The following is a 22478-nucleotide window of genomic DNA, read 5'->3' on the forward strand; positions in this document are numbered from 1 at the left end:
CAGGCTACAGTCCATGGGGTCACAGAGAGTCAGACACGACTGGGTGACCAAACAACAACAATCAGCCAATATACGATGGTGGCTCAGACAGTAAAGCGTCTGCCTGCAATGCAGGAGACCCAGGTTCAATTCCTGGGTCGGGAAGATCCCCTAGAGAAGGATATGGTAATCCACTCCAGCACTCTTGCCTGGAAAATCCCATGGACAGAGAAGCCTGATAGGCTACAGTCCATGGGGTCACAAAGAGTCGGACATGACTGAGCGACTTCACTTCACTTCATGTTCCCACTAGTTAGAACACATGGGTCTGGGAAGGAGACATGGCCTGTCTTATCATCAGTTCCAGAAACCTTCTCAGGGAAGGTTTTACATTCCTACAAACAGAATTTTCCAAGTTTAGAGGCCCTGATATTCAGAGGTCCAAAGGTTTCCTTTGAACTGGAATTGTATCCACCTCCTGCTCATTTTGGGCTTCTTATACTGGAGGATCAGCAAGCAAAGAAAGAGGAGCTATGGTGGTTCTGCACAATGTGAGCAGGGAAGAGTACTTCTGAAATCTACAGGATTCACAAAGATGTATATATTTTGTTGCATCCAGGGAAAGTGGGTAATTATAGAAATCACAGCCCAAGGGCAAAGCAGTAAAGACCTCACATCCCTTGGGAGTGTAGATCTTGATTATACTACTAAGCTAGCACTGCAGATCAGTGGCAAAGTGCTGGCCAAGGTGATAGAAATCTGAAACAGGAGGTGGAAGAGGGGGAGGGTGAATGTCAATTAAAGCCTTAGAACCAGCTGGCACTACATCTTATTTCATTAACCCTCTTGCTCTGAAATTTTTTTGGAAACTTCAAACTGCCACCACCTTGAGGGAAATTCTGTGACTGATTAGACTTAGACCTCCCCTTCAGGGAAAAAGTAAGCACACCCTCCTCTTAGGAAAATCGAGATTCTAGAGTAAACCAAGTGAGCCAGATAACAGAGGGCACAGCAGGCTGATTGGTAGAGGGTGGGATGTATCAGCTGCTGCTTATCCACCACTTGAGATCTCCTTTTCCACTTGTCTCTTGCTCCAGCTGACCAGCAGCTTCACAAAGGCACAGCCTGACAGCTCTTTGCCTCACACCCATGCTGTGCACAACTTGCCTGTTACTCTGGGATTTCTTCTATTCCAAGACATTGACGTAGATATTCACAGCAACCCTCGCAGGTGTACACCTGGGTGTCCAGTGGGGGTTTACTCTATAGAGTGAAACTTGTGACCAGTGGGCTCTGGAAGCAGAGAATACATTCTTCCCCTGTCTTCCCCTACAGGGGCATTGCTGAGACATTGTTTACATGGCTCCATGGAAAATGGTCCTTTGATATCAGTCAGTCAGTTGTGCTCAGTGGTAGCCAGCACAATATACTTCCTTATCTGGTTTCTATCTCCTGCCTCTCTTCCCTTGTCCTTCACTCCTGATCCTTGGTGTACCCTTCCTAATAAAATAACAGTACCTGAACCCTTGCCTCGGGCTCTAGAAACCAGGCTAAGAAAGGGTACCTAATGATAGAAAAAGCAGATAAATATACAAAGATGAAATTATTCTCCTTCACAGAGGAAAGGTAAGTCAAAATTTCAACCTAATCGTAGATGAACAGTCTCTTGTACCAAGTGTCCTCAGTGGAGCTGATATTTGAGTTTGAGTCCTTGGTAGCAAGTAGCAAGAGCTATAGAAGGGACGTTTATAAGCCTTTTTAGATTGCCACAGGAGACTTCCATTGGAGTTTCAGAAATTTTTAGTTTCATGTTTTTATATAGAATTCAAGAACATCAAACATTTATACAGATTTGAGTTGGCCCAGGGTTACCTTGTAAGAGAGTGAAGTTGTTGTTACATCTTTATATCTGATCTGTAGATATATTTTCAGCATCTTGCACTCATCCTCTAAAATCTTCAGTACTTCTGTTTTCTTTTCTGTCTCCTTTATCTCAACATCTTTAGCTACATATTATTTGGAAGTGGACAGTTAAGGTTCGCAGTTAAGTGTTGATAACTAATAGAGTTTAATTTGGTACTCCTCCAAGGACCCCAGGAGGTTTTTATAGAATAACCCCTAAATTCAGAAGACCATGTTTCTAATTGTAGAACTTCTGGCATCTACAATTGGCTGGTAAAGACAGATTTGAGGTTTTGTTTTAAAAAAATAACATACACAATTTTTATTTTTCAGTATGTCTAGCAGTTAATCCTGGAGAAGGAAATGGCAACCCACTCCAGTGTTCTTGCCTGGAGAATCCCAGGGACAGCAGAGCCTGGTGGGCTGCCGTCTATTGGGTTGCACAGAGTCGGACACGACTGAAGCGACTTAGCAGCAGCAGTAGCAGCAGCAGCAGCACTTAATCCAAGCTATTTTCTTTCTGTGTCCTTTCAGATACTGATCTTTAACTATTAGAAGAAAGGGCAAGAAAATTTAAAAAGCAAAACAAAACCCTGACTCAGTTTACCATCATATTATTATAAACTGTTTAGTAATTAAGTTGAAAGTTAAAAAATTTTTACATGAGTATGCTTAATATTATACTTAAGCATTATTAATTAATTAATACTATACTTACATTATGATGTATCTACATATCCATCCCTCTATCCAACCCAGTAGTCCAGTTTGCTTTTTGATGCATTTCAAAATAAATTGCAGCCACTTTCCCCCCTAAATACTTCTCTGGCTTGATTTCCTTCTTAAATAGTCTGCATGTCAGGACAAAGCAAAGAATTCAGCAACTGCTGCTTAAATCTCATTCATTGCTTTGGGAATCCAGGCAAAGTGATATACATGGATGGAATGAATTCAGTTTCTCCTCCTATTGTCTCTCTAGCAAGGAGGTGACTAAAGCCGTGAATGTTCATTTCCTGGAAACTGAAGTCCTGACTTGTAAGAAAGAGCTACCTTTGTAGTAAGACAGAACCATCAAACAGTTCTTACATAGCCTCATGCCACAGTAAAACCAGCTCTCAACTGTTTACTTTAAAGACTCAAATCATTTTGCAGTGTCTTTGTGTTTATAGGTAAAAGTGTTTGAAGCTATAAATCAGACCTTGAACTAAGTACAAAGTTTGAGTCAGACCAACATAAGTTGTCTGATTGCATTCCTGACCCACACAGATGCCCTCTGTGGATAAAAGAAGTTGCCCCATCTCAGTCCTTTCTAAATTCATCATTTTCCTGACATGGCACCAGCCACTGGGCTGGCGGCTTCTCCACAAAGTGAGCCTTGACAGCTTCAGCCCCAGGGCTCTCCCTTGCCCACCTGGCACGGCTCTACTTATTACCACAGAGTTGAGCACTTAACTGTTTAACCATCTTATGTAGAATGATCGTGCCTTCCTTCCTGTGTCTAAGTTCTTGGAAATAAGAAACCTGTCTTCTGAATCTTCTACATACCTAGGGGGCTTGGCATAGTGCTAGGCACACACCTGAGACTACAGATCTTAAAACCTTCACTTGTGTGTGTATGTGTGTGTGCATATATGTTTTCTCATTTAAAGCTCATTGTGTAATAGACTGCTTGGCCTACTTGCTTTTAAAAACCTGATTCTGGGTACTTTTAAAGCGTTTCTTTGCGGATACGTGATCGTGGCAGTTAATATCAGCCAGAATACTTTTCAACAAGTCCTCAGGCAGTCGTCATGAGCAGGGACTTAGAGACAGGGTTTTTCTGTGTCGGAGCCAGAATTCAGAAATGCTCTGCTTTTCTTGGTTAAAAGAGACCCAGGGTTTTTCTTTTCAACACCCATTTGCACTGACCTCTTTTTCTGGCTTCTCAGTAAAAGGATTAAGGACTCAGGAAGCACTGGGGGAAAATGGCTTGTTTAGCTGGAGAAGGGACTTAGGCACGTCTGACAGTGTGGAGTGGAAAAGCCATGAAGCTTCCTCTTCGGGCAGCTCTACAAATCCAGGTCCCTGTCCAGCTCTTGGTCATCCCCCAGTGATGTGCATGGCAGTATCTGTTTGTGTGTGTGTGTGGGTGTGGGTGTGTGTGTTTAGTCACTCAGTCATGTGAAATTCTCCAGGCAAGAATACTGGAGTGGGTACGTTGCATGAAACTATTCCCTCAGGTCAGCACATCCTGGGAGTTAGCAGGATAGCACAGGGTGCTAAGCACTGGGGCTATTCATTAACCCACACCTAAACGACCATTTATGTTGTCTTCCAGAGGGTTCAGTCTCTTCTGAGAATGTAATCCAATGCAACGTGTTGATCCTTACTGGAACATCCTGTGGGTTTAGCTAAAACATAAATACCCTGATATGCTTAAAAAGTGAAAACAGATTCAAGCAATAGATGAATGTGCCTTTCTTCCTTCCAAATTTCCCCAGAGAAACTGCCTTCTCATTCTGACTTTTATGTGACAGAAAAATCACCTACAAATGCACTGGAAATATTGAAAATAATTTCACTGAGGCCTTGTAGTAGGTCACAGCAACTGGGTCTTATGGCTTGCTCCTAACCTGAGCTGGATTTAATTCCAGAACCCAGGTGGGCTATAAAGCAACACCCTCTTTTCATTATCCTTTTTTTTTTTTACTGTGATTTTACAGTAGTTTCAGCAATAAACAGGCTGAAATAAATCCTTGGAGGCTTATCATCAAAGTTGGATATAGAAAAAGAGATATAAGGCACCCAGCAAGAAACTGTCTAGACAAGAGTCCCAGAGCTTCTACTTTTGTATTTCTTCCTTCCTCTGTCATTCAACAACATCATTGTCTTCAGTGTTTTTCATAATGGTCTACCCTGGAGTGGTCTGGAAAGCAAAGAGTAGAGAATAAACTTTGCCAGAAGAAACATAACTGCACTGAGGGAGTGGAGGTAGGGCAGTTTTATAGTAATCTTGGCAAAAAAGCACCATGTGAAATTCAGAGGTCACTCAGTTCTGCTCTTCACATCATGCATGTAGTGGCCTTGGATTACCATCAGAGCCTAGAGATTGCAGAGACCCCCTATGCCACCTCAGACACAGCCTGTGCGTTGCCAGATTGGAACCCCTGCAACTTACTGGCTTCCCTGGTAGCTCAGCTGGTAAAGAATCCGCCTGTAATGCAGGAGACCCCGATTCGGTTCCTGGGTGGGGAAGATCTGCTCGAGAAGGGATAGGCTACCCTCTCTAGTATTCTTGGACTTCCCTGGTGGCTCAAATGGTAAAGTATCCACCTGCATTGTGGGAGACCTGGGTTTGACCCCTGGGTTGGAAAGATCCCCTGGAGAAGAGAACAGCTGCTTACTCCAGTATTCTGGCCTGGAGAATTCCACGGACTGTATATGACTTTATGCAGTGGCCAGCCCTGCAGGAACCAGAGGGGTCTGCCTATTTTATAGCTAGATCTTGCTCAGATGAAGGAGGGTGAAGGATTAATAACTCCCGCTCCCCATTAAACCCTAGTTCCCTCACAGGAGGCTGTTATCAAACCCACAGCCTATTTAAGAGAGTTCCCAGAGAGGATTAAAGGAAGTCAGCCTCAGACTGTTCGGAGGGAACATCCTAAAAGGTTTCCCCCAGAGGAGGAAACAATATGTGGTGAACAAAGCCAAAAGTACAGCTGGAGGCAGAGATGATAGGGATTAAACCCTGGATTAATATTGAGTGTTAGATGGAATTGTTCAGTAGATAGTAACAGAAAATCCACTATTAGAATGTCTATTGTTTACTTAAGAAAACCTTGAGTTAAGCAGTCCCAGGTTTGTGTCAGCATCTTCAGAACTCAAGGGTTCTCAGTCAAAAGTCTTTGCAATTTTCTTCCCCCATGATGACACAATGGTTGCCATAACTCCAGGCATTGTGACCTCACAGAGCCATTTTCAAAGGCAGCTAGCAGAAATGTTCTTTGTGTGTCCTCTATCTTTCATTAATTATAATCATAACTAACATTTTTGAACATTTGCTAATCTTTCAGGGACTATCCTAAGTACTTTACATGTGTTAACTCCTTTAATTCTACAGCAGATAGGAAAAATCAAAGCACAGAGAGTGCAGTTGCCTTGATCAGGGTCACACAGACAAGATGTTGTAAAGCTGGACTCAAGCTTTTGGCAGTTCAGCTCTAGAGCCCTTATAGTGTTAAACCACCTCTCCATTAGGGAAGAAGAGATTTGCCAGAAGACCCTTGGCAACTTCACCTTATGCTTCATTGTTTAGACCTGGGTCACATGACCACCCTGGCTGCAAAGGAGGCTGGGAATACAAATATCTGCCTATTTCAACCTATAGGAAGATGGAGGCTGTGATGGTCAGTTAAATAGCCAACCAAAAGGGTCTGCCATGGTTGTAAAAGAAACAATGGCTCTTGTCATAACTGAAAGGTCCTAGTGCTCTAAGGGTTTAGGTGAAAGTCTCAGGTCACAGGGCTATTTGGCTTACTGGGGAAGAAAAACAAGCTTCTGCTCAAGACCAGCCAGGAATAACAAAAATGCCAGCAGCCTGGTAGTCATATCTTTCAACCAGTCACTGGAGTGTCTGTGCATGAGCAGCTCTTATTAAATTATTCATCCTGATTTAATGGGGAGGAAATCAAATGCAACAGGTGTGGTTCTTCCTGCTTGTTGAATGGCTTTAAAACAAGCTTTCAGATACAGGTTGCCTTGGGGCAAAGCAGCAGGAGGACAAAGCAGCTGTATTTTAAGCTAATTACCAAAATGCTACACTAGTACCTATCAAAGACATTTGTTCCTGTGTCCGTGGTCATAGGATAAAAATATGGAAAGAAAAAGAGAATATTACATAAGCAATTTGCTTACATGTACTTCAAAAAAAGCCTCTTGAATACAGAATACGGTCACATCTCAAGTGCTATTGTACCTGCTTGTAAACTTGAGTAGAATCTCATTTTAATAAGCTTGACGAGACTTCCGAATTGCTACATTAGATCCAAATCTCATTAAACTTGAAGCCTATTGCTATAATATACTAAATATACTCTATTGTTTCCTGGGCTTAAAATTCACTTGCACAAAGCCAGCATTAGGTATGCATTTTCAAAGATGTCGGGGGGTAGGAAGAGATAGGCACTAAAGGACAAGCTTGCCTTGTGCCAACCCATCAGGGCCAGAGAAGGTAAATGATGCTACATCTTTGCACTGACTGTAACTGAACACAACACAATATCTTAATGAAATGCAACATGTTTTTCAAATCTTAGGTGGTTTTGTTTCATGGTTTTATAAATTATGTGGTTGTTTGGTTTTACCCCTATTTTTCTTTCTTTTTTTTGGTCATGAGCTCATTGTATTAGTACTAACAGCTAAAATAGGGTATAAAATGAGCAGGGTTTTGAATTGCCATTATCTATTCAGAAAATTGGAGAAGGCAATGGAACCCCACTCCAGTACTTTTGCCTGAAAATCCCATGGATGGAGGAGCCTGGTGGGCTACAGTCCATGGGGTCACTAAGAGTGGGACATGACTGAGCAACTTCACGTTCACTTTTCACTTTCATGCATTGGAGAAGGAAATGGCAACCCACTCCAGTGTTCTTGCCTGGAGAATCCCAGAGACGGGGGAGCCTGGTGGGCTGCCGTCTATGGGGTCGCACAGAATCGGACATGGCTGAAGCGACTTAGCAGCAGCAGCAGCAGCAGCAGCAGCGTTCAGAAAGTAATCAAAGGTTCACTAAAGACAATCTGTAACTGGAAAATGCTGAGCGCTCACAAAGCAAACCTACCCAGATCCACTCTTTTTCCTCCCTGACCCTACAGATAACCATCACCTCCACTGTCCCTCATCTCCCTAAGCCTCAGTTTTCTCATCTGCAAAATAGGGAACTGGATTCCATGATTTCTTGGGCTTTGAAGGCCTGAGACTCTGAAGTTCTGTGATTCTGTACACCCTAGGTCCATATTTAACAGAGACGCCAAATTCAATAAATATCGTTAAGCCACAACTGACATGCTTTTGCACATTCTGCTAAAAATATTTAACAGAGTGATAAGGGATATAGTCAACCATATTGTAATGATTTTGTATGGTGAGAGATGGTTACTGGACCTGTGGCAGTGATGATTTTGTAATGTATTTGATTGTCAGATCACAATGCTATACACCTGGAACTAACATAATGTTGTATATCAACTATACTTCAATAAAAAGAATATTTAATAATGCAAACAAAACTCTATATGAAAAGGAAATATCTTCATTCAGAAAGCAGATGATTAAGAGGGTAAATATTTCTAAATGCTTTGTTGCACTGGGATTTTTGTTCCCCAATACTATTTCCTGTGTGCACCCTGACAAATAATGTTAAGATGTAAAGCACTCTTAAGGGCATGGAAATAGCCTTGTTCAGTTGGATGTTAAAATGACATTCTACTTACATTATGCTTTATGAATGGAAGGTTAATGGAATTGTGCATGTTTCAGTTTTCACTCTGCAGGTTATTTTATAATAAGGATGAGACTGTCCTACCTTTAATCTGGTGTTTTATTAAATTAAATGCATTGCAAAGAAGGGCCATTTTATTCTGTTGTTCTATCTTATATTCACAAGCAAGAGGGCCTGCCAAATGCTTCTCTTGTTGATTCTTTTAGGAGTCTCCTATTTCCAGTGAATGTGATATAAGCCCATACTTAGTACATGGAAGAAAAATATTATTAATTTCTTTAAATCAAAGGTCTTTAAACAAAGGCAGGAACTTCCTTTTGGGTTTTTATGATTTGCTATTATCTCACCTAAAAAAACAAAGACTTAAGCATGTGAGTGGTTCTCAACTAAGGGCTTACCATATCCCTTAACTCAGTAGTTCTTACCCGGGGGGTTATTGGCATTGGTAGAATGATATTCAATATTTGGTTTGCATGACTGACCATGCATTGCAAAGTATTTGGCATTCCTGTCTCCCACCCACTAAACACCAGAAGCATGCTCTGACCATTGTGACAACCATACTTCCTCTATACACGTTACCAAATGCCAGCGCCTCTGAAAGAGTCCTCTGCAGAAAGGAGGTCTGGTCATAAGAGATTAGTTTTCAAAAACCCAAAGAGGGTCTGTGTCCACATGTGGAGAATGTGACATTTCATCGTTCCAGTCCTCATCTCCAGTGGATGTACCTTGGTGACTTCATTGCTCCCTGGATGATGACACATTAAGAGGAGAAACCATATACTTTCTCCTAGATCTTGAATAAGCAATCAAAGCTTGCAGCATGTAACTTTATAGAAAACATACACTTGTTTCTTTTTTGTACTTTATGAAATAGACTACATGTGTCCATGGTAAAATAACTCTTGAGAAGTAAAGATCTTGTGTAAGGAGAAACACAACAAGAGAATGAGTGGATTTTATTTCCTTGTTCCAGATTCTTCTGTGGTGCCAGGGTTTTGAATTCCAATGAAGTTCAACATTTTTGAGTGTTGGGTGCTAAATAAGACAGATGCTCTCTTGGGCCCGTGAAAGATGAATCAGACATGTTCTCCGCTTTTGAGGCTCACAGCTGTGCCTGGGAGGCTGACTGCTGGAAAACCAGAGTGTAAAGTAATAAATACCACCATGGAGGTATGTTTACATGCGATGGGAATCAGGGAAAGGGGTAGCTGATTTCACCCAGGCATCAGGGAGTGGTGGTGGTGGGAGGAGGCAGAGCTGGCAGATCCAGGGAAGGCTTCAAAGAAAAGGGATCAGATGAGTGGGCCTTAAAGAATAGTACATGGGCCTTTGCCAGGTGGTAATGGGATAGGGAAGATAATTCTAGTAGCAGCATATACATGGTCACAAAGGTGTGAAAAAGAATGGAGAAAATCCGGTGCAGTGAGGCATTAGTGGAAGGGCGCTGGAGCTGGTGGTAAAAGATAAGTCAGGGTAGCAGTGTTTAGAGGTCCTGATATACCAGGCTAAGAATTTGGAACTTAATTCATAGGTAGAAAGGAAGCAATTTGGATTTTAAGCAGGAAAGTAAAATAATCAGATTTACATAGGGACAGAACTCTGATGGCAATATAGAAGATGGATAAATGTAGACAATTTCAACCAGGGATACCAGGTAAGTGAATTAACTGAATATTTCACTTTTAAGCATTCCATCTTAAGACTTGAGAAACCAGGTTAATTCATAGCAAATTAAAGGCAGGAAATAAATTTGAACTAAAGAGCCTCTTGATAAAGGTGAAAGAGGAGAGTGAAAAAGCTGGTTTAATCTGGGCCCATCACTTCATGGCAAGTAGATGGGGGAAAATGAAGACAGTGGCAGATTTTATTTTCTCTGTCTTCAAAATCACTACAGACAGTGACTGCAGCCCCAAAATTAAAAGACGTTTGCTTCTTGGAAGAAAAGCTGTGACAAACCTAGACAGCGTATTGAAAATCAGAGACATCACTTTGTATAGTCTGTATAGTCAAAGCTATGGTTTTTCCATAGTCATGTACGGATGTGAGAGTTGAACCATAAAGAAGGCTGAGTGCCAAAGAACTGATACTTTTGAATTGTGGTGCTGGAGAATACTCTTGAGAGTCCCTTGGACAGCACGGAAATCAAACCAGTCAGTCTTAAAGGAAATCAACCCCGAATATTCATTGGAAGGTCTGATGCTGAAGCTGAAGCTCTAATACTTTGGCCACCTGATGTGAAGAGCCTACTCACTGGAAAAGACCCTGATGCTGGGAAAGATTGAGGGCAGGAGAAAGAGGCGACAGTGGATGAGATGGTTGAATGGCATCATCAACTCAGTGGACAAAAGTTTGAGCAAACTCCGGGAGGTAGTGAAGGACACAGAAGCCTGGCGTGCTGCAGTCCATGGGGTCACAAAGACTCAGACATGACTGAGTGAACAACAACATCTGAGGGGCAGAACTGGGATCTGGATTCAGGTCCTAGGCTCTAGAACTGGCATTCTTTTTTAAGATTTTTTTTTTTTTTTTTAATGTGGACCATTTTTAAAGTCTTATAGAGTTTGCTCCAGTATCACTTCTGTTTTATGTTTTGTTTTTTGGCCACAAGGTATGTGGGATCTTAGCTCCCCGACTAAGGATCAAACCTGTACCCCCTGCATTGGAAGGTGAAGTCTTAACCATTGAAATACCAGGGAAGTCCCTAGAACTGGCATTCTTGACAATTGTACCTTTGTAGCAGAGACGGTGGGCTGCTTTCCCCAGTTTATACTTCACCACTGCATTTACCAGCCTCCTTGTTCTAGGGGGAGCCACGTGACTAGTTCTTGCCAGTGGTATATAAACTTTGGTATTGAGTGTCAGCTGTGGGCAGAGAGCCTTCTCCATACTCTCGTCTTCTGCCAGCTGAATACAGATGATGAGAATGAGGCTCCAGGGAACAAGAAGACCACGGTGTGGAAGAGCCCATGTCCCTAAGGCATAACATGGAAGAAAACTGCTGAACCAAAACCCTTGTATCATTACATAAGCAGGAAATAAACTGAGATTTGGGGGGGTCTGTCCACAGTGTAAGACAGTGGTGCTGCCTCCCTTTCTTGCCTTAGGGTCAAGAGCAGAACAGTAAGCTTAAAGCTTGAACCTCTGGTGCCCTAGTAGGTTACCCAACATTGCTAAAGGATCGTGGTAATGACCTCAGATTGCATGGTTTTCCCCCACCAAGAGTGGCTCCCTCTTTTCATTCAGCATAAGAGAACAACCAGAAGGTGTTAAAAACACAGAGTATGTTTGTAAACACATTGTTCTCGTGTCTTCTCAAAATCCTTGAAAACTCAGGAAAAGGAAAACAACAGAGCTTTGAGCCTAGTAGCACCTCTCATCTGTGAGAGACCTCCATTCTAGTCCAACTTATATTTAGATGTCACTCCCTGTTTTACACCCCTGCCTGCTGGATCGTAGCCACCTTTGGTGTGAAACCTGGCACATGTTTAATGGGCTCACAAGAGACGATATAGCTGCTTCCAATAGTAAGCAAAAGAGTAACACACCTGGGGAAAGGCACGTGAGTGGAAAGCAGGAAAGCTAGCAATGTGGAGAGTTCACATACATTCCTACCCAGCTGTGAACTATGTCACTGCTGTGGGCGCCTGGGGTCCATCCCAGAGGGACCCTCAAGGGAGACATACAGACTGCACCTCAGCGTTATCTGCCTGGAAGTAGAAAGGGAAAGCATTTACCCATGAGAGACCATCCCCCATTGGTCAAAGGTTGCCCAGTGGGGTGTTAAGCCCTGAACCCCCCAGGTTGCACATTCCTAGGGGCCAATTCCAACAGGTACTCAACACTCAGATGTCAAAGAGGCCCCCCTTAGAGAAGAGAGGCTGTGAGGTGGAGCACCAGCGGTGTCTGATACATGCCTCAATGTTAGACAATGCAGGTGGGATTTGAATCCAATACCTTCTAATCCCAGAGAACAATGTCATGGCTCACACACTGGGGAGAGAACAACAGGCTTGGAACTTGGAATTTTTGCTTCTAGTTCTGGAATTGCTAGTTCTTTCTACTTGATTTAGGCAAATTCTTTAATAGCTGGATCTCAGTTGCCTTACCTCTAAATAGGGATACTGAACTAATTCCTTATTCCCCAAAGTGTGTTCAGTTTTACAATAGTGTTGCAAAATATTGATTAGCAGGTATAGTTGAGAAGAGGGAGTTTTATGGCTAAGTAATACTGGTAAATGCAGCAGTTATGCAGATTTCTTCACTGAAGAAATAAAAATTATGCAGATTTCTTCACTGAAGGATATCTCAGAGTCTTTTTTTATTCTTTTTTTTTTTTCATTTGTTTATTTGATTGCACTGAGTCTTAGTCACTACATCAAGTCGCAAGGTCTTGTTTATTTGTAGCATGTGCAATCTAGTTCCCTGACTGGAAATCGAACCCTGAGCTCCCCCATTGGGAGCACAGAGTCTTAGCCACTGGACCAGGAAGCCCCATATCTCAGAGTCTTTATAATATGTATTACGCAAACTACTTTATTCAAAAAACATTTCGAAGAACTAATTTGGTTGATATTTATTGAGCACTTACTATTTGCCAGGAATCATGTCAAGATCTTCTCTTACATTGTCTCAGTCATTCATTTCTTCAGAACAATATTTGTCAAGCTTCCTGCTATGTGACCACACTGTTCCTGGCACTGGAGATACCTCTGGGTACAAGATAAAGTCCCTAGTTTTTACCTGGGAGTGAGGTAAGGACGGACAAGAAATAGGTAAGCATGAACAAAGAAATTAGCATGCCTCATCTCACTGTATTCTCAATTACGGTGACAAGGACTATCTTTATCACGCCTATTTTATAAATACTGAGACTAAGGACTAGAGCGGGTAACATTTGAAATCACAGAGGTGGACGTGCTAGAACTAGGACTGTGTGTGCATTAAAGTCTAATTTTAAAATGTTGTTGGCATCAGGTGAACAGCATTGGGTTCATCAGTATCCTGGGTCCAGCACATACCTTGTCATCAATCCACATACAGCTCATGCCCATGGCTATTAAGGTGACCACCACTCTGCTCTGTTGTCTTGTCCACCATTCTGAAGGTCAGTGTTCTGCAAAACACCGGTTTGAGAAACAATGCAGATAGTCTAGGAGGAGGACCTCTGGCCATAATGAGACAAGCAGCAGCAAAAGATTTTGCTTATACGCAAGTGGAGATTTGGAACTCAAATGAATGAGAGGTGACAGTTTTGCAAAGTATTGCATAGTGTCTCATTAGTTATGCCTCTCAACAATTCTGAATAGAGTTAAACTATTTTTCTCTTCTTACTGTAACACACATTTTTTCTCTATAAAAAGTAAATGGTGGTGTGGAAGTTTTTGCACCTTTAATAATCTAAGGAGTGACTTGTCAGTGATAAGCTGATTTTTACAGCATATACTTTTCCTTGACACATTCCTTTGAAGAAAATTAAAAATCCAGGACCTGATTTTAATGATCCTTTGGTCTGTGATATTACTCTCAGAAAAAATAAAGTAGGGAAAAGAGAATTGTATTTTCTGTATATGACCTACTGAAATAATCAGGATTGTTGCATGTTAGTTATAATGAACTATCCTTTGAAGATATAGGCTATTTGTATATAGATAACACTTCCTTAAATGCTTTGCTATTTTTACCATTGAGAGACCCCTCATAAAGCTCAATCTAGATCTAATCTGACTTTAAAATTCCCAGATGAAAGGAGCTTGAAGGAGTTACAATTTGTAAAATCCCCACAGTTAATCACTCACATACACTATTGTGTTTAAATAATTATGTGACCACATTTGAAAAATGAAAAAAAAAAAGAAATACTGTTCTTTGTGGAGATTTGCATAAGTAAAGAGTCACAAATAATAACAACAACACAGGATAGTTTGAGGATGATGAGACCTCAGTCATTTGAGGCCTTTAGGACCACATCCCCCATTGAAACTGGAATCTCTAGCCATATAGTTCCCTCTGCTTCTGCTGGTTGACATGCAGCTGGGCCACGTTCTTCCAGTGTGCATTAGGGAAAAGAACAGGAACTGGAAAATGTATGAGAGAGTAAATGTAGTGCCATTCACCATAGACCATGTGGTTTTTTAAATATATATATATCATTTTGCTTAACAGGACTAAGGCAGAGATCACAGAGCTGACACAGTCAAGGTGAGTTGGAATGTGTTAGAGGCTGCTCCAGGAGAATGTCCAAGGCCTCAGCACTTTTATGACTTGCCACTAACCATAAGCCAAGCCTCAAAACCTCATTCTGTGCTTTTCTATGAGAAAATATGATCCACCGTGTCCAACCTTTTTAGAATAACCCAGGTTTCACAAAATGTGAAGTATAATTAAATAATATTTAACTAGATGGTCAAAGGAAGTGCATCCGCTATTCTAAACAGGTCGTGGCGGAAAACTAATTACAGATGACTGTGGAGAGAAAAGGGCACAGTGTGTAGATAGTGAGATGGAAAAACACATTACAAAGCAAAGGCCGTCTCACTTGATCTTTGAAATTATTGATTCAGGATTCCTGAGTCTTGGTTAAGAGGAAGTAAATGTTAAAGCTGTAACTCTCATCTTACACAGAGGAATGTAAGAACTCTCTACAAGAACTCTTTGGATACTCATGCAAAAGCAGAAAGAAGAGGACAACGCTTGCAAAGGAAATGTTTGCCTATCTTGCTAGAATAAAATCAGAAATAGAACCGCTTTCCAGAATGGCTGAGATAGCAAAGTTCTCTGCTTTAAAGGGGATTTAGTCCAAATAGTCCCCCTGTGCTTTGATCTTTTCTACATCATTGTTCCCAGGCTTAGACCTCCTGTGGGTCAGAAACCTACCTCTGGCCTGACACAGCCTACATTTTTATGAGGATAACACAAACAAAACACTACCTACTTGAAAAGTCCAAAAGAGGTGACTAAAGGAAATACACATGATAGGTATGGATGGCTAATTTTTTTCCCTTCAATAATTCATCAGACACATACTGAGCAATTTCTATGTCTCTACCAGATCTTGGAAACACCAGAGTGAATGACATCTTGTTTTTGGAGAGCTTTCTGTTTTTCCTTTTGTGTAATAAAAAGGATAGATAAGTCATAGGAAGCCACGCTGTGGTAGCTAACAGGGTAGATACATGGTCTGGGAGCACAGAGAAGAGATGTTTAAGAAAATCTTGGAAATCAGTGAAACCTACAAGTTGCCAAACAATAACCATGAAAAGGAGATTTGGAACACTGAATTTCCTTATGCATGATCTTTCCTTTATTCATGATCTCCTCTTGGTATCCAAGAACACAGAAGCTATCATTTTTTTTATTTTATTGTGATTGATTTGCAGTGTTGTGTTTAATTTCTACTGTATAGCACAGGGTCTCCATTATACGTACATATATTCTTTTCCATGATGGTTCATCACAGAATACTGAATATCGTTGTCTGTCTGTACTGTCATACCTTGTTTATCCATCCTATGGATACTAGTTTATATCTGCTAATCCCAACCTCCCAATCCTGCCCTTCTCTTCCCTGCCCCTGACAACCATGAGTCTGTTCTCTATATTTGTGAGCCTGTTTTTGTTTCATATTTTCACTTACGTCATATTCTAGATTCCACATATAAGTGATGTGATATGGTATTTGTCTTTTTTCTTTCTGACTTACTTCACTTAGTATGATAAGTTCTAGGTCCATCCATGTTGCTGCAAATGGCATTATTTCTTTCTTATGAAATAATGGCATTTTTCATTATTTCATATGGCTGTATATATGTACCACATCTTCTTTATTCATTCATCTATCAAGGGACATTCAGGTTGATATCATGTCTTGGCTGTTGTAAATAGCACTGCTTTGAACATAGGGGTGCATTTATCTTTTCAAATTATAGTCTTGTCTGGGTATATGTCCGGAAGTGGTTTGCTAGATAATATGGTAACTCTATTTTTAGTTTTTTGATGAACTTCCATACTGTTTTCCATAGTGACTGCACCAATTTACATTCCCACCAAGAGTGTAAGAGGGTTCAATTTTCTCCACAGCCTCTCCAGCATTTATTATTTGTAGGCCTTTTAATCATGGCCATTCTGACTGATGTGCGGTAGTATCTCATTGTTTTGATTTGCATTTTTCTATTAGTGATCATGAGCATGTTTTCATGTGCCTCTTGACCATCTGTATGACTTCTTTAGAGAAATATCTATTTAGGTTTTCTGCCATTTTTTGATTGGGTTGCTTGTTTTTTAATTATTGAATTGTAGGAGCTGTTTGTATATTTTGGAAAATAAGCCCTTGTCATTTGCATCATTTGCAAATGTTTTCTCCCAGTTCATAGGTTGTCTTTCCATTTTGTTTATAGTTTCCTTTGCTGTGAAAAAGCTTATAAGTTTGATTTGGTCCCATTTATTTTTGCTTTTATTTTATTGCCTTGGGAGATGAAACCCCTTTCAGAAGTCTACTCTATTTCTTTTCCCTGAATACTGTCACCCTATGCTGTGGTGAGTGGAAGAGCTCTGCCTCTGAGGACCTATTCACAGTCTGCTAATAGAATGAATGTTTGTGTTCCCTCAGAATTTATATGTTGAAGCTGTAGCCCATATTGTGATGGTCCTGGGAGATGGGATCTTTGGAAGGTGATTAAGATTAGATGAGGTCCTATGGATGGAGCCTTCATGAATGAGATTAATGTGCTTAGAAGAATCACAGGAGAGATTGCTTTGTCTGCTCTCTGCCATGCAGGATACCATGAGAAAGCAGCTATCTGCAACAAGGGGGAGAAACCTCACAAGAACCTGAGCATGCCTACACCCTGATCCTAGACTTGCAGTTTCCAGAGCAGTGAGAAGTAAATTTCTGTTGTGTATAAGCCCCCACCACTCTATGTTATTTTGTTATAGCAGTCTGAGCTGACTATGACACGGCCCCTTGCTTACCTTCACTTAGTCTTACGGGTCACATTGGTCTCATGCTGTCTGAATCCTTAACCAGACTTGGTACAAAGGCAGTGCTGGGCACAGGTCCAGTTGAAGAGCTTGGCCTTCATCATTGTCTTTTAACCAAAGCACAATGTCAGCTTTGTCTCTTTTATTATGCTGATAGCCTGCACTAATCAAATTTCACATTTCTGTCCTTCTATTCATTTTTTATAGCTATCATTCCTTTAATATTTTATTACCTACTTTTTTAGAGGAAATGGTTTTTTGTCCAATGTGGCGAGGGTATGGTAGAGAAGAAGATGATTGCAAAGGATTTATCTAAATAGGGATTCACATAAAATCAGTTACTATCAGTTCAGTAAAAAATCGTGTCTATTATGGGCCAAGTGTAGGCAACTTAAATTTGGGGTATGTAACTTGATGTACTGGAGAAGGCAATGGCAACCCACTCCAGTACTCTTGCCCGGAAAATCCCATGGACAGAGAAGCCTGGTAGGCTGCAGTCCGTGGGGTCACTAAGAGTCAGACATGACTTCACTTTCCTTTTTCACTTTCATGCATTGGAGAAGGAAATGGCAACCCACTTCAGTGTTCTTGCCTGGAGAACCCCAGGGACGGGGGAGCCTGGTGGGCTGCCGTCTCTGGGGTCGCACAGAGTCGAACACAACTGAAGCGACTTAGCAGCAGCAGCAGCAACTTGATCTACATGCAAATAAACAGGTAGATGGATGGATGGATAGATGGATGGAGGTGTCTGGAAGAATAGTCAAACAGATAAGGCAGGTGTCTCTGTCCTCCGTAACGTCACCAAAAGGAAAACAGTTCACATTCCTAGTGGGTTATATGCCATAACTACAGTTGCCATGTTGTCTAAACCAAGACTGCCAAGTACTGGCATCCTTGTGTAGATAAGCTGACAGAATATTTGAAACTGAGATTGCCGAAGAGCTAGACTTAAGTTCACTCTACCTGTAACACAAGACAAAAATAAAACATTAAAAGAAAAAATCAGTTCTGAACAGGAAAAGAGGGATGTTTACACGAAGGAGTTGATACGTGGGTTGGTTGTGAGGGGCAAGCAGGCTCATTCCATTAGGCAACCAGGAAGGGCAGAGCATCGAGGTGGAGAACACACTGTGTCAAGGGCACAGGGCTGGGTTAGCTGCTACCCAGCGGGCCAGGAGGATTGGGGTTCTACCCTGAGGTGCTGGGAGATGCTTGAGAGATGGACTAGGGTTGCTGGTGAAGAAGTTTTTTGCTCCATAAGAAATGAGGAGACGGAGATGAAGTGTTTCGTTTAAACCTGAAATGAGGAGGACCAGGGAGACTGACAACCCAGCTTGAGCTCCAGAAGGGCACAAACCATGTCTCCTAGTTCAACAGAATTCCACCAGTAAACATTAGAGCTTAAAAGAAGATTAGAAGAGCTCTACTTCCTAGTCTCCCAGTCCTCATCTCCAAATGGGAAAACCCAATGACTTAAATGACTCACTGCCTGCTCAAATGACTCAGTTATTACTTGATGATAAAATCAAATTTATGCTTTGCCACTTACTATCTCTGACTTCAGGCAAATTGCTTAACTTTCCTCACCCATAAATTCATGGTTGGTGTGATGATTCAGTGATAATATATGTAAAGTGCTTTGTAACATGCCTGATATGTAGGAAGAACATAAATTAACATAAATTAAACTAAACATAAATTTATGTTAAATTAACATAAATTTTATGATCAACAATAATAGTAACTATAATGTTATTGAAGTTCCTTGATTTTGTCCAATGCTATTTTATATATATCAGTAGGGTCCAATTCTGGCTGATCCTCTTAATCACCTGGGATGTTTTAGACAGTTACAAATTTCCTGGCCTACCCCAAGCCTACTGAATATGAATCTTGAGATGGTTAGGGAACCTGAGCTTTCAAAAATTTCTGCCAGTACGAACTAGGATTAGAAACAACTGTCCATATTTACTGCTGTTCAAACTTTATTTTTTTAGTCTTTGGTTAAGAAATAGGAATTAGGTATAGGATCAGGTGGTTGGGAAAAGGGTATTGCACATAATACTGTGTCCCCAGCAGGTTAGAAACACACAACTGTGCTCCCAAGAAAGGCGGGATTGGGCCACCAGATTGGAAATGGGATATTTCTCACTGGTGGAAATGATTAATTATGACCAGTTTTGCACATACATTTGCATGCCTCCTAATATCACATATGCAAACACAACTTTAATAGCATGACTTGTTTGCCAATGTTGAATGCTAACTGTAAATAATTTCTATTTTTTGTAGTGTTTAGGAAACTTCAATATGGTACTTGCTGGCAGGCAGTTGCTGTCTCCTGGATTTAGCAACATATTAAGTAATCACTACAGAAACATTTTTTCACTTACTGCTAACAAAAGAAGTCTAGACGACAATTTGTGGTTGTCTATGGAAACAGAAGATAGGTAAAGCAGAAATAATTTAAATTTAAGAAAACAAATTTAAATATGGCCTATAGTTTCCTTTTTTTCTTACTAAGATTTTACTAATACAGAAAAAAATAGGTGATTAGAAGTTTCACCCCTTCTTTTAGGATCCTAGTTAGCCTCTCTGATGTCATCAACAACCAACATAAGGTGGGCAATAGAATAAAGGAGAGAAAATAAGCAGGCACCCTGATAAGCCAGTAGCTGGAAATATTAATCCCTGAATAACTACCTGTTAATGTCCTCCTCTCCCTGCCTTTCTTCCACCCCACCTCACCCCTACCATCCCCCAACACCCAGTCCATTGTTCTTAGTCTATATAGGAATCAAATAAACTTTTGTTTGACCTGCAGATTCCTGGGACTCCACTTTCAGAGTTTTTGATACAGTATGTCTAGGGGGTGGGAAATCTGCAATAAGAACAGTACCCTCCCTCCCTAACCAACCAACCCTGTGGTTTTGATGTAGATGGTCATCAGGACATACTTTGATAAACACTGCCTTGGGTAATGTAGAGCCTTCAGATTCAGTGGTTTCTGGTCCAGTTGCATCAACATCACCTGAGTTCATCAGACATGCAGAATGTCTGGATCCAATCCAGGTCTGTTCCAACAGAATCTGTATTTTAACAAGATCCCGAGCGTGATTCCTAGGCATTCAGGTTTAAAAAGCTTTGGTATTTCACAGACCAAAGAGAATAAGTACCTTCTCCCCTTTTTGCATGTATGAACATATTTGGGTTTTTTGTTCTGTTTTTCTGACAGTCTTCCTCTCCTCAGTTACCTGGGATTGCTGAATTCCTAAGGTCGGTCCCCAGACCGCCTGAGTCAGAAACTCTGTGTCTTGGATTCTTTTTCTCTGCCTTTCTCCCTGTCTCTCTGTCTCTTCCTCTGTCTGTATCTCTTCATCACATTCTATGTCCTTCTGTCTCTGACCCTCCCCACCTTCCCATCTCAATCCCTTTAATGAAAAAAATTGAGCACACCTCCCAGGGGATTGTGGGAGGTGGAGGGGACTTCAATATGGGCAACAGTAAAGAGACTGCCAATAGGTTTTTGTTGGTACTGTTGATTACTTTTCTGACGTTGGAGAGCTGCATTTTATCCTGCTATCTCTGCTCCCCCCCCCCTTTTTTTGAATTTGCAAGTGTTTGCTATAGATTATTATCATGCTATTTCTCCATGAGACTTGAATACTAGTTTATCAAAATGTCAGCATAAAGACCAAAAGTCAAGCAAATTTGCTGCAATAAGAAGAGGCTGTAAATTTGCTGTCAGTTAAGAAATCCTCTCAATTCAAAGTGCAAATCTAACCAAAAGCAGTTTTTAATAATTGAGACTGAATAAGTATGAGGTTAACCCAGTGTACATGCACTTTGATCTTGTGCCTTGTTGAATTTCTCAATTTTAATAATAGGGGCTATTATTTATGCTGTAATTCTAGGAGCTATGCTATCAGAGAATGCCTAAAATATAAAATCAGGTTCCTTTTGCTAATTTCATTTGTTGAAACTCATATCTACTCCTCTTTTATTCTTTTTGAATGTTAATAATGATATATCCAGGAATAACTTTCTTCTTCAAGTCTTAATTACAGTTTGGGTGAAATACTGAACCATTTTAACATTGCAAATATTTGGCAAATAAGCCTGATAAGAGAAATTTTTATAAAGGTTTTCATTGTGTCTTGGATAAAAGCACAAAGAAATGAAACATGTGGAGAAAGACCTTTACCTCCTTGGAATTTTAAGTCTTTCTGCAATAAACACAACAGTGGAGTCATAGAAGACCAAAAAAAAAAAAAAAAGACTTCCTCAAATCTAATTATCAAAAAGCAATTCATCTTGCTTGAGTATTTCAATCAACACATCCCTGAAGCCACTTTCTCAATTTGCCCTCCTGTCTGATGTATGGAATTGTGTGTGTGTGTGTGTGTGTGTGTGTGTGTGTGTGTTATCATTTGGAGAAACCTCTTAGCATATGGTGGAAAAAAGGCTGTTTTGTTACTTTTATGTTTTATTTCTTAATGGCCTACTTTGCAGCAGCTTTAGTGGAATGGTTTAAGCTCAATCTGACTTTTTTGAGTCTTTTACTCTGTGACAGTGACTCAGCTGGGATAGAGCCAAGATGTTTACCTGATTGAGGCTGGGGGTGGGGGTGGGGGTGGGGGGTGCTGTGCCTCGGCCTCAGCTTTTCCTGCTTTTGCAGAGAGCTTACAAATTGTAGGCACTCAGAATAAGTGGCATCATTAGTGGGCGTAAAATACCCTAAGGGCATGGGAATGATTTGGAATTCTAGGATTCGGTAAAGACAGCGCATGCTAGGGGCTCAGGTGTCTGAGAGAACTAGTAGTACTGAAATGTGACCTTGGTTATATCAGTTGACCTTAATTCTTTACCTTTAAAATAAGGTGAATGTGGGCATTTTCTGTTTATTGAAATGCTGCTGGCTATCAGGGCAGTATTTGTCAAGCACAAGGAAATCTTTTCGCTTTAAGACAATTCTTTTAGGTAATGTTTTGCACAAGATTACTTAACATGGGCAGCTTCAATCTAAGATTCTGTGAAAATTGCATATGTCACAGAGGACATCAGCTCATAACTAGAGAGGTCATTGGCAAAATAGCTATTTCATTTCCCTGAATAGGGAGAGATGAGCTGGGCTCTTTGGAA

General features: G+C 40.9%; 1 long non-coding RNA gene across 2 annotated transcripts in view; it reads left to right on the forward strand.

Moving 5' to 3' along the window:
* Positions 1-22478, forward strand: part of LOC129634312 (uncharacterized) — a 79450-nt gene that overhangs the window by 51535 nt on the left and 5437 nt on the right. Inside the window, exons 2-6 of one of the 2 annotated variants that reach the window (XR_008705550.1) lie at positions 9334-9530; positions 13010-13111; positions 13335-13464; positions 14523-14558; positions 17134-17268. This is a non-coding gene — a long non-coding RNA (uncharacterized LOC129634312). Of the gene's footprint in view, positions 1-9333; positions 9531-13009; positions 13112-13334; positions 13465-14522; positions 14559-17133; positions 17269-22478 lie in introns of those variants that run through there. The other variant, XR_008705551.1, reaches the window with a different exon arrangement.

Source organism: Bubalus kerabau, chromosome 19 (genome assembly GCF_029407905.1).
Source record: "Bubalus kerabau isolate K-KA32 ecotype Philippines breed swamp buffalo chromosome 19, PCC_UOA_SB_1v2, whole genome shotgun sequence".
Lineage (NCBI taxonomy): Eukaryota > Metazoa > Chordata > Mammalia > Artiodactyla > Bovidae > Bubalus > Bubalus kerabau.